The sequence below is a fragment of the Amblyomma americanum genome, chromosome 9 (assembly GCF_052857255.1).
Source record: "Amblyomma americanum isolate KBUSLIRL-KWMA chromosome 9, ASM5285725v1, whole genome shotgun sequence".
Taxonomy (NCBI): domain Eukaryota; kingdom Metazoa; phylum Arthropoda; class Arachnida; order Ixodida; family Ixodidae; genus Amblyomma; species Amblyomma americanum.
In genome coordinates, this window is record NC_135505.1 from 142,483,918 (window position 1) to 142,495,980 (window position 12,063).

A 12,063-nucleotide genomic window follows, 5' to 3' on the forward strand; every position below is an offset into this window, starting at 1 on the left:
GGTTAACATGTCTTGTATTTGGCAACAGCATGGCAAGACAGCCTAATACATTTGTAGCGAAGTCTGCCAAACAAGTTGTGGTACTATGTATTGCTGAACTTGGCATCACCGTATGAGGATATTGTGAAATAACATTGAGTGGCAATAAACTCTTGGTGCGTTTTTCTCAGATCTATCTGCTGTAGGCCAAAGTTTGGGCAGATGAGTGCAAAACAGATTTGTTGAAAATACTTTTCATGAAAACAGTTACTTACGGTACTGAGTACTGTGTAACAAGAAAGTATCTGCTGAGACTATGTTCAACTGTAAAAAATGTCTGAACAGTGAAAAGTAAATCATTTCATAGTGTTGTGGCGCAGGGGTTATCTCTAACCCGGGCTCCGTTGGGTAACGTGTCCGAGCCTTCAGGTTGAAGAAATGTGGAACTTCAAGCTTGGGAAAACAAAAAACAAACGGGTTTACTGGCACTTTTCATGAAACTTGATTACATAATTTAAAAGGAAACAGAAAGAGCAAACAGTCAAGAATTAAAAGTTCATAGCGTCGAGCAACTGGATGAGCCTTGTCGTCAGGGCCCAGAGCGATCGTTCGTACTCGGGACACTTATTAAATGCACCGAGGCTCTGCCGCTTTCACCACACGATTCACAGATCGGAAGAGTCGTCGCACATAACACGCTGAGCCCTGTGGGAATGGGCGAGGAGGATACGGAGGTCCGCTGCTACTTCGTCCTCTGGAATGCGTTTCTGCCCGCTTCCTTTCGTCATCTTGTCCATCGTCAGTCGCGTCTCACGGTCCGACACAAGGGTAGCGTGCGTGGGAGATTCCATGGGTAGTTTCTCCGAGTCATCTTTTTTTCTTTTTCGTAAGGTCAACGAGGGGTCAAACAACGTGCCCCTAGCAGGGTTGTAACAATAGTTAACAGCAAATTTAGAATAAGAAAAGGAGCATTACAAAAAAACCTGTGTTTACTTATAAGAACAGATAACACAGTGTCCCCCAAAATATCTGGGAGGAATGTATGCAAAAGGACGTAGCAAACATATACTGTAGAAGCTTGGGCAAGTTGGTGTGACATGGTTTTTCAGCAGCGCAGGGGACAAAGGACGTGACGAGTGCACAGACACGGCGAAGAACTTACAACTGGTTTATTGAGGCGATTTCCACTACTTAAATACAGTGGCAACCAATCTCAAATGAAAAGACAGATACACAAAACATTGACGAAAGTGACAATTCCTGAGCACAGGTCTACAGAGGCACAAGACCAGCTATATATATGGCAGTTTGGTTGCTCTGAAGAGCAATGAGGAGACAGTGCCTTTGTTAAAGGACTGCTTCCATACAATTCATTCCACCGTAAACTTGTCAAGACAGCTATCGTGAAGACATCTCTTCAATGTCATGTTCACACCATGTTGGCATCAGGTCCTCAAAGAATGCACACTTAGCAGAAGCACAGTACCTTAACTACGTTTTGGCCAATGTTGCTGAAGGGTTATGGGGGCTTAACGTCCCAAAGCGACTCAGGCTATGAGGGACGCCGTAGTGAAGGGCTCCGGAAATTTCAACCGCCTAGGGTTCTTTAACGTGCACTGACATCGCACAGTACACGGGCCTCTAGAATTTCGCCGCCACGGCCGGGATTGAACCCGCTACTTCCGGGTAAGCAGCCGAGCACCATAACCACTGAGCCACCGCGGCGGGTGTTGCTGAAGGCTTCATGGTATAGTCCCCAGGGCATTTCAGCTGTTGCATAGCTTGAAAATCTGGCAGCAAACTAATGTCAGTGTTTTTTTTTTTTTGCACAGCACTAGTTGCATTACTTTGTAGGATGAGGGCAACCATTTCTGGGAAAAAAGTGTAAAGAAATATGTAAGGAAAAAATTCCACTGCACAATATTCAGTGTATTAGACCCTGCTGTCATCAGGCAGGTGTTCAGAAAGGCACACTGGGGTACATAATTTTTCCGCTCCTCACGCCACAGTTTCACCTGAGGCTGCAGGATGTGAAATAAATAAATTTTCAAATGACCACCTCCATAAGCATTTCAACATTGCAAAGAAAAGAATGGAAGCTTCGTCATCCTTTGTTGCACCAACCTGCGCCTCCAAAGAGAACAAAGCCACTCAAAAAATAATGAAAACAAAGCTGTTCACTTGCAGTGTGATGATCACTTGAAAAAAAAAAGCACACAAGAAAAACAGTTGCGGTGAAAATTGAGCGGTATTTGGTCTTGAGATATGACTGCGGTTAAGCGCAGAGAAACTGAGCTTAACAGCAGTTCAAAGCTCTAAATTTACAAGTATAAGCAGCAAGAACAATTTAATTTAGTCCGACCAGTGAGGAATGAAACCGAAATTAAACTTTGGGAGTTAGACAGGTCCAACACTTAACCTCAGCTTTGACGCACAGACCCTAGCATCGATACTGCCAGATTCGGGAATGGATTAACTCAGCAGTGCAGTGTCTGTCATTGTGCAGACATCCTGCACAAGAATTGGAATTTCGTTAGGGAACATGCAAATGGTGCTAACATGAACACAGAACCATATGCAAACAGATGGGTGAACCAGGGAACCTATAACTCCAGTACAAGCAAACGCACACAAACCTGGAAAGATTCTGCATAGCCAACAAAGCCCACATATACATTGGCTCACCATCGTTGTCACAGAGCAGCCAAGAAATCGCATTCCTCACAGGGAGGTCACAGGCAAATGAATGTGCGCATCAATGACATCCTCCTCGTGAGTCTTCACGAATGCCTGCAGCTGATGCAGTAGACCAGGAAGTGATGAACAACTGGTGAACAAGCAAGTAGTCAACAGGGCCACTGTGGATACAACAGCAAAAACAGAATCGGACAGAGAATCGGACACCAAGTGCGAATAATGCCATCATGTCTCTCACGGCCTGTGAGGCACTTCGCACCGCAGTACAACTTTTGCGACCGGGAAAATGTTCAAGTTTCTAAGATTATAATTTGCAATTCACTGCTTGTTGTTATGCAGAAAAGCATACTGTAATCCCAGTGTATATATCTGAATAAATGCCTTCTTTTTATTTTATTCCCAATTTGTTATGGACAGTTTTGACGGGGGACAAAAGTACCATATTAACGAGGCATGCCTCTATAACCATGCAGTATTCGAAAAACGCCACCTGATTTCGCATGATATGCATGGCCTTCCTAAGGAACGTCCCTCATCCCTGCTATGACAAAAAAAAATACAGAAATGGTAGGGCAGTAAGTTGAACACACAGAAAAGGTATTATGCAAAACTTTCTGAAGTAAACAGCAGCCAGCCAAACAAGCTTCAGTGTTCATTTTGAGAGTCCTATCAATGTTCCTGTTATGAGGAAGCCCACTAACTTTGCATGCATCTTCTAATGTGGCTGTATCAAAGGACGAACAGCATGATAAACACTGCCACTATAGTGGGAGCGATGCACAGGGAGACTCTTTGGATACAAATGATGGCAGCGGGTCACCTTTATCTCGGCCATGGAAGAAAGAATGTGGTAACTTGCAGACAGTGGCTACATACAGAGTGCTACAAAGTGGCATTTCTGGAGTGCACCCATGGCAATAAACAGTCTCACAGTAAAGTATTCCTGCATCATGGTCGGCTGCTGAAGTGTCAAGCAAGAGGGATTTCTGCATATTTCCAACCAGTCTGCTGGCACTTAGTGATTGCCAAATGGCCATTACTTCAAACAACATTTCTGGTCATGTGCCACTCTGTGTCAAAAAGTGGTGGCACCTTGCCCATTTTCAAAGTTCACTCACACTTGGCAAGGAAATGCAAGAACCAGTCAGAAAGGCAATGCAGCAAGCAATACGGCACTTGATGTAAACAATAGGATTTCAAGTCAGCATGATATGTTCGGCAGTCTGCCCCACATCTCCATTTAAGAAGGGAAGCAACTTTCAACAAAATTTAGTTTATTTCTAGCTGTATTTACATGAAATTTTTTGAGCAATTTAAAAATAATTTTATGACTGCTCTCATCAAATGTCACTGTTTTATGTGCAGAACATTATTTTCCTAAATATATTTTTCTTAAAACCTGCAAAGCTAAGGAAATATATGGCAGAAGGCTAGTTCAACATTCATTGTTCTTGCAGGGTGAAGTCATTCTTGTAATTCTTTTTGTTTTGCAAAGCTCAAATTTTTGTTTTGAATTTTTGAGATTCAGTGTTTGTTGACATATTAAAGTGAGAAGACAATTTCATACAAGAAGTTTAAAATTCATAAATTTGAAAAAACGGTTGTCTAGACCTGCGCTGCGGTCCTAGGAGTGCAACGAAACAAGTGGCCCAGAAAACATAAAACTGTTGGGGACAAGTATGCTCCGTAAGGCATATATCTAGGCAGAAAACCTTAACAGAGAAAATTGCCCGTTTCTTGAATGTTTCGTCACTATTCACATCTGCCGAGGTTCATGAAACAATTTTTTTTTTGCAGTACTTCCCAGTCGATTTCAAGAATTAAATTTGGGGACAGCAGAGTCATTCCACGCGAAAGGAGATGCACCAAATTCTTGGTATTTTAGATTCCGCTGAGAAAATTCATGGAAGACCAGTCCCAACAGAAGTGTAGAGACCTTCTTTCAAAGAAAAAAAAATTTTCTCCATATATCATGCTCCAAAGTGTAAGACATCTCCTTCATCTGGGCATTTTGCAAGAATTATTGTTCAGGAACCGGTCCTTGTCGGCAAAGTTTATCTCTGCACGTAGTCTGGTATTGAGATGCCCTGTCATGCCTCAAAAAATAAACTGTGGATGATGCCATTTTGATTTAAAATGGAAGTGCTTAACAGGAGAAAAATTTAAAGATTTCCGCATTTTTTAAACTAAACTTGGAGTCTAAATTTAAGCAAACTTTTTTGGAGTGTTGCCTGAAACCTTGATCTAGCACTGTTTGAATTAAACTTGAACCTTGCGTTGTTCTGTAATTTAATAAAAAGTACATAGATTTCTGCGGAAATGGCCACATTGAGGACCAGAAAATGCTATGTGGGTAACGGTGCTAGACAAAAAAATTAGCCAAATAGTCAACCCATTTAGTTTCACATATTAAAAAAACTAGAAAAATATTTTTTGTTGGCGAGAAATAAATTTTTATAAAGGAGTTCCAGCGATGTGGTGCCAGCACCTGTTATGGTCCGTCAGGTAAAATGCTGCTTTGATTTCCGGCCTTGATAAACTCTAGCAATTGCCATTAGCATTGACATATTGTGAGAAGATGGCACAATGGAGCCATTTCAGTGTTTTCATTTATTCTTAAAGAATATGTTTGGGCGGAATACTCATGGTATACAGGGTGTGCCATGTTATTCCCTATAGATGTGACTTAAACGCAGGATTTAAAAAGCCAGTCTGAAAATGTTATATGGATAAGCATTTATTATTTACATTGCACTTGACTGAGGCATGAGCCTCACTGATTATTCAACTTCCAAAGCTGTGGTGGACAGCAAATTCAATGTTTAATAAACCATTTGTATTGAATTAAATCGGACACCTTGTATATGCACAAAATATGAAGGGGAGACTGCATACTACAGCAAAAAAAAAAAGGGTTATAACATCATGTGGCCTGAACTGGGAACAGCTGGGGATAACAGTTAATGGAAAATACCTAAATAATCTGTGATTTGCTGATGACATTGCCTTGCTGAGTCACTCATGAGATGAATTGCAAAGCATGATCAATGATTTAGACAGGCAGAGCAAAATGGTGGGTCTAAAAATTAACATGCAGAAAAGCAAAGTAATGTTCAATAGCCTAGCAAGGGAACAGTAGTTCACAATTGGAAGCGAGATGCTGGAAGTGGTAAGGGAATATGTCTACTTAGGGCAGGCAGAGACTGTTGATCCGGATCATGAGAGGGATATAACTAGGATAAGAAGGGTGGAGCGTATATGGCAGGTTCTCTCAGATCATGAATAGCAGTTTACCAATATCCCTCAAGAGAAAAGTGTACAACAGCTGTATCTTGCCGGTACTCGCCTATGGGGCAGAAACGTAGAGGCTAACGAAAAGGGTTCAGTTTAAGTTAAGGACAACACAGCGAGCTATGGAAAGAAAAATGTTAGGTGTAACGTTATGAGACCAGAAGCGGGCAGAGTGGGTGAGGGAACAAACACGGGTTAATGACATCCTAGTCGAAATTAAGAGGAAGAAATGGGCTTGGGCAGGGCGTGTAATGCGAAGGCAAGGCAACTGCTGGTCCTTAGGGGTAACGGAGTGGATTTCAAGAGAAGGCAAGCGTAGCAGGGGACGGCAGAAAGTTAAGTGGGCGGATGAGATTAGGAAGTTTACGGGGATACGGTGGCTGCAGCTGGCAAAGGACAGGGTTAATGGGAGAGACATGGGAGAGGTTTTTGCCCTGCAGTGGGCGCAGTCATGCTGATGATGATAATGATGAAGATAGATGGCGTGCTCATATATTTTTGTCGGCATTCTTGGTGATATGAAAGCCTCAGTTACCTTCCTTTCAGCTTTACCTCTTGCCTTTGCAAAGAACACTGTGTTTTCAAGGGCAGGGCAGCAGCCATATGTTTCTTGCATTTACTACAGTGCATTGCCAAATGGACATACTCCCACACGGTAGGCGAATCTCGGCCTGTATTCCAATTTGTGTCCCTGTTGAAAACGTCCCTTTCAGCGACACCTAATTGGCCAAAATGCCAGAAGTAGATGTGCATCTACTTCCGCTGGCGGCCATATTCCTTCCTTGCGGGGCGGCATAGAGATAATGAATACCCAACTCTGAAAATATTAGCACTGACTCTACAGACGTGATTACACCGACGCGCTGCGCTCGAACATCGCTGTGAAACAAAATTCGCCAGTCACTGGACGGTCAGGAGGAGGTGGCGTTCGATGGGACCCCCGAATAAGTTGTGACGCTCTCTGCGCAAGCTGTCCGACGCTGCAGTCCTGTGAAGCACTAGTCTTCGCTGTTATGAGCACAGTCGGCTTTCCTGTCTATATTTCCCAACCGCCCGTGTCCAGTTGACGATACGTGCCGTTAATTCCTTCTCACACTTCTGACATCTTTAAATTATGTGTGCATAGTGAATTGCACGAGACTAGCTTTCATGCACTAAAAAAAGTAGTGTACAGGAAGGTTTATGAAGAAGGCACGAAGGAAAGATGGGTGAAAATGTAACATCAAAAGTAATGCCTTTAACGAAAGAGTGAATAGTTTTACACACACACATATCAATACATGAACAGGTGCCTGAAAGTCCCGATTGTTCAGTATATGCGCGAAAAGGAAATTGAAATGGCGCATTGTTAGTTTCAATAGCGCCAGATATTAAACTGCTTACTGCGTTAAAGCGTTGTCCTATCGTTTGAAACATTTCTCTGGTTGTTTTTAGGTGTTGCTAAATCAGTGATCACACTAAGGAATGTGAAATTGAAAACTTCTAGAGCTTAGAAAATAGGATGCATTTAATGAGGCCAAGTGCTTAAATGCAAAGAATAGCAATCAACGCAAGTTGACATCATTTAAACAAAACTGGACCAAGAACGAGTCTGCTAAAATTGGCCTTTGATGTATTCTATTAAAACCAGTGAACAAAGTCAGGGCGAACTTAAGTGAAGGCGACATATGCGTAATGTGTGCTTGCCGTGAAGATCCCACCTAAAATTAGAAGCACCAAAAATGGGACAGAGTAGAATGAGGCACAGACATTAGTGCGGACATTAGCTGAAAGAGCTCATTGCTGCACGCGCAACTTAGAGGGCGTTGAAAGTTAAGCTTTAATGGCTTAATAACAGATATCGCAGCAGTACACAAAAGTAATTTGAGAAAAGTCGCAGTGAAAAAAATTTTCATCGCGAGCTGAGTAATTACCTACAGGTCCTCTATTAACTTTTCATTCACTGCAGTTACCTTGCGTATTCATAAATAAAATTTATAAGCCGTGAAATTCAAAGTGAAATTTGTTTTGTACAATTTAAGTAGCATGCCTGCGCCCTGAGATACGCACGTTTAAACTTTCAGCTCAAGCCGTGTAATTACGCATCAGAGACAGCGGCGTTCAGTGAGCTTGAGGCACCTCCAAGGTGTGACGCAACAGTTGCGAAACGCTCTCCGCCTGACAAGACTGTGGAGTTGCAGGCGAGGTTGATAACTTATCGTTATCTGCCAGCCCAACCGAGGAATCGCTGTTCCCGCGGCCCAGGGCGAGCACTGTTTAAGCGCTGGCTGCAAGAGTGGGTGATAAGACATGGTTCCGCTTTCGACTCCGCATGCGGTCAAGCGCAGCTGTAACGAAATGCTGGCGAAGAGCGAAACTTCGCAACCGTCGCCTGCATCGACACATTCTTGTCAGGCGGAGCGCCGTACGCAACAGCTGCGTCACATCGGGACGAAGCCTGATGCCGAGCACCGAGATCTCGCAAGCGTAATTGCACAGTTTGGGCCGAGATATTACACGCGCATATTTCAGGGCACAGACAGTTCTCTTAAATTGTGCACTATATGCCACTGCTTCGAAGTCTTTTATATAAACAATCACGCGAAGTAATCTGATTAAAAAGTTATTTCATGAATTATATTATTCAGATGACAATTACAGTTTTTCTCATTATGTGTCCGCCTGACCGTATAACCGATTTACGGCAATGAGTTTTGTGTACTGCTCTTAGTAGTTAAAAATAGTAAAACAAAAGTGTAATTTTGAACAACCTTTCTACAAGACTTCGTCGTATTCATAAAAACAAAAAATGTTCGACAAAGAAGCAAGTTTCTTTATATTGTAACCAATCTACAAATTTAATCCATTGTCTTTTCAGATCTACAGACGGGGCGCTGACGCAGTCCCCATCTGTGGGATGTGTTAACTCGGTTCGTAAAATTCGCGAAGAAGCTGATGCTTGTATCTTCCGAGAACGTTGCTTTTGCCCAGGTCAGCACTGCACTTCCAAAAGAACACCTGTTTCAATAGCTTCCTTTTCAAACCATTATTGATATCCTTGTTGTGCTGGCTTGTAACCTGCCATCGAGGCAGCGGCCTATCCGTCCATGTTCGATTACCCACAGGATAAGGGAACTGCGAAAACTACTTCTTTCTTGCAATCAGCGAATGCCTTTTCATGTTTGTCTTCGCAGTGTTACGGCGCGGGGTCTTCTCTTTTCGCCACCTTGAACGCGCACTAACATCGTGCAGCATTTGTGCATGTTCGCCAATATTGTTCTTACCTTAATAATAATAACAATATTAACAATAATAATTTGTTTTTGGCGAAACGAAATGGCGCCGTATCTGTCTCATATATCGGTGGACACCTGAACCGCGCCGTAAGGGAAGGGCTATCGGAGGGAGTGAAAGAAGAAAGGAAGAGGTGCTGTAGTAGGAAGGGCTCTGGAATAATTTCGACCACCTGGGACCTTTAACGTGCACTGACATCGCACAGCACACGGGCGCCTTGGCGTTTTTCCTCCATAAAAACGCAGCCGCCGCGGTCGGGTTCGAACCCGGGAACTCCGGATCAGTAGCCGAGCGCCCTAACCACTGAGCCACCGCGGCGGGTCTCTTACGTTAACGCTGGAAGAAGATTCAGCTACCGCGATCGAAGCAGCACCAGAGCGAGGACAGTTACAGGGCTAACACCGAGGGTGATTCCAGACTCTGTCGAATACGATTGCAATGTGGGAACGAGCACTTTAAATCGCTCGACTGTCAGTATGCTAAGATAACCGGCCTGATTCCTTGGTAGGTGGCATTGCACTGACTTCCTTCCAGCACATGCCCGTTTAACTTAGAAGCGCAACACTTATATTTCTATCACGAGTTTCCGCGCGTCTTGCAAAAAAATTAAATATAAAAAAGTGCTGATGGTTTAGCTCCGGCTAAACCAGTGTGTACGCGATAGCTTTGTGACATTCCTTGTGTGCTACGAGGTACATTCCTTGTGTGTGCTACGAGGTACATTTCTTGTGTGTGCTACGAGGTACATTGTTCGACGGCGCGGCGTAGACGGAGACCCAGATGACAGGCATCATCAATTACCCAGCCATGCTCGTTGAGAGTGACAACCAGAACGAAGGGGTTTAAGCCCAACCGGACCCGCCGCCGCCGCCGCGGGGAAACAGGCTTTATCCTCCCCAATTTGCATGGCCGTTCCAGGTGCGGCCCTCCCGGGCACATTCCAGGACAAGGGAACTGTCAGCGGGCCAGAGCGCGCCGTACCACAGCCGACGCTATGCGCTACCGCGAAGACAACATTCTTTCCCTCGGACTCAACACGTGAGGGGGGCGAGACAATAAGTGCGGTGGTATGTTTGTGCGCCCAAGTGAAAGCCCTAGCCCCCCCTCCTTCCCCTCCGGCGTGGGCGTCCTCACCCTAGGGAGTGTGGAGAAGAGGATATAAAAATCGAGAAGCAGTACGGAAGGGGCACGCTCAGGACGACATCGTTCGCCAAGAGGGCCTTCAGCGCCGAAGCCCGACGGCGTGCAGCTTCTGCCAGCAACCGCTCGAGCCCAACTCCGGAGCCACTCCATCGCCCCCATGAAGTCGTCGGCACGTAAGCTCGGACGCCCCAGCCTCTGATGTATAATCTTAATCATGTGTAATTATTGAATATACCTGTTTGTTTAAACTGAGCCATACGGTGTCTCTTTGCCTCTCCGTCCCGTGTGGACCTGCGCATTAGGGGGGTCATCACACTGGTGTCAGAAGTGGGGTCTCAAAAGCAAATGTCCTCTGAATGCTGCGACATTCATGACTTCAAAATTGTAATCAAAAGGGAATCACGGGACTGATTGTGGGACTTTTACCCCCATTTGAGAGGCTTGAGGCACCGGAGGGCTTGAAAAAAAAAATGTCTTTATCTGAGGGAGCTCCCACTCCACAGCCGTCGCTCGGAGCAAGCATGCTGGCATTAGGAAGCGTCATTCCGACGTTTACGGGAGATAAGACAGGAGTTCCAATCTGCGATTTCTTTTCCATGCTAGAAGAGATTGGGAAAATGGGGGGATGGTCCGATGCTCAAATGCTGGGAATGGTGAGGTGTAAGATGGCAGGAGCTGCTCATGATTTTGCATGGCGAGACGAAAAAGTAAAATCCACAAAATCATTTGCGGAATTTAAGAAGCTCGCGTTTGAGCATTTTGACACTGAACCACGTCACGTGCGAGTACAGAGGTTCCGTGACGCCGGACAGATGGTAGGGGAGGACGTGCGAACGTTTGCGTCGCGGCTTCAGCGCTTAGCGCGCAATACGTTAAGCAGGGAGGAGGAAGGAGACCAGCTTAAGAAGAAATACGCGGAGGATATACTTAAAGAGGAAATGACCGCTTTGTTCGTGGCTGGTCTGCAAGACCCCGTGCGCCGGTTCGTGCTCTCGCGCAAGCCGAGCAATTTCGACCAAGCGGTGGAGGCCGCATTGGATGAGGAACAAAACGAGGCGTTAACGACAGCCGCAGCGAGAGTACGCGTCATAGAGAGAGCGGTGCTCAACCCTGAGGTTGCTCTCTTGACAGAGCGGTTAGATCGCTTAGAACAGCTGCTATCTCAGCAGGTAGAACGCCAGGTTGAAGCGCGCGCTCAACAGCGCTCATTCGCTGGAAACCGGAGACCGCCACAAAGCTACAGGCGCGGTATGCGAGATTTTGAAGAAATCGTATGCTTCGCTTGCCAGGGTCGCGGACACATCGCCAGGTTCTGCCAAAACGTGCGCCGTGGGGAGCCACAAAGAGAAGCAGGCGAGACACGCCCTAAGCAAGCCTACAGCGGGGCTCCAGATACCGAGACAAAAAACTAGTTAGTCCTCCCCAGCCTGAGGAGCATGGGGAGGGAGCAGTAGATGATGAGGTGGTGGTAGTTTGTGTGGCCGACGAGGCATGCCGTGTTGTGCGTTGCAAGTTAAATGGTTGTTGTATGGAATTGTTGATAGATACGGGGTCAAAGGTGACATTGCTTAAGGAGAGCAGTTTTAACACGCTTCGAAGGAAGGGGGACCGCGAGGTGTTGGAAGCGTCTGGTGGTATGGCAACCAAATTTGTAGGCATAACGGGGGATCCTCTTGGCAT

General features: G+C 45.2%; 1 long non-coding RNA gene across 1 annotated transcript; it reads right to left on the reverse strand.

Moving 5' to 3' along the window:
- Positions 1-433: 433 nt before the first annotated feature.
- LOC144104675 (uncharacterized) lies at positions 434-7,096 on the reverse strand. Its single transcript, XR_013308609.1, has 2 exons — positions 2,665-7,096; positions 434-1,850 (listed from the first exon to the last, which is right to left on the reverse strand). It is a non-coding gene; the product is annotated as an uncharacterized LOC144104675 (long non-coding RNA).
- Positions 7,097-12,063: the final 4,967 nt, after the last annotated feature.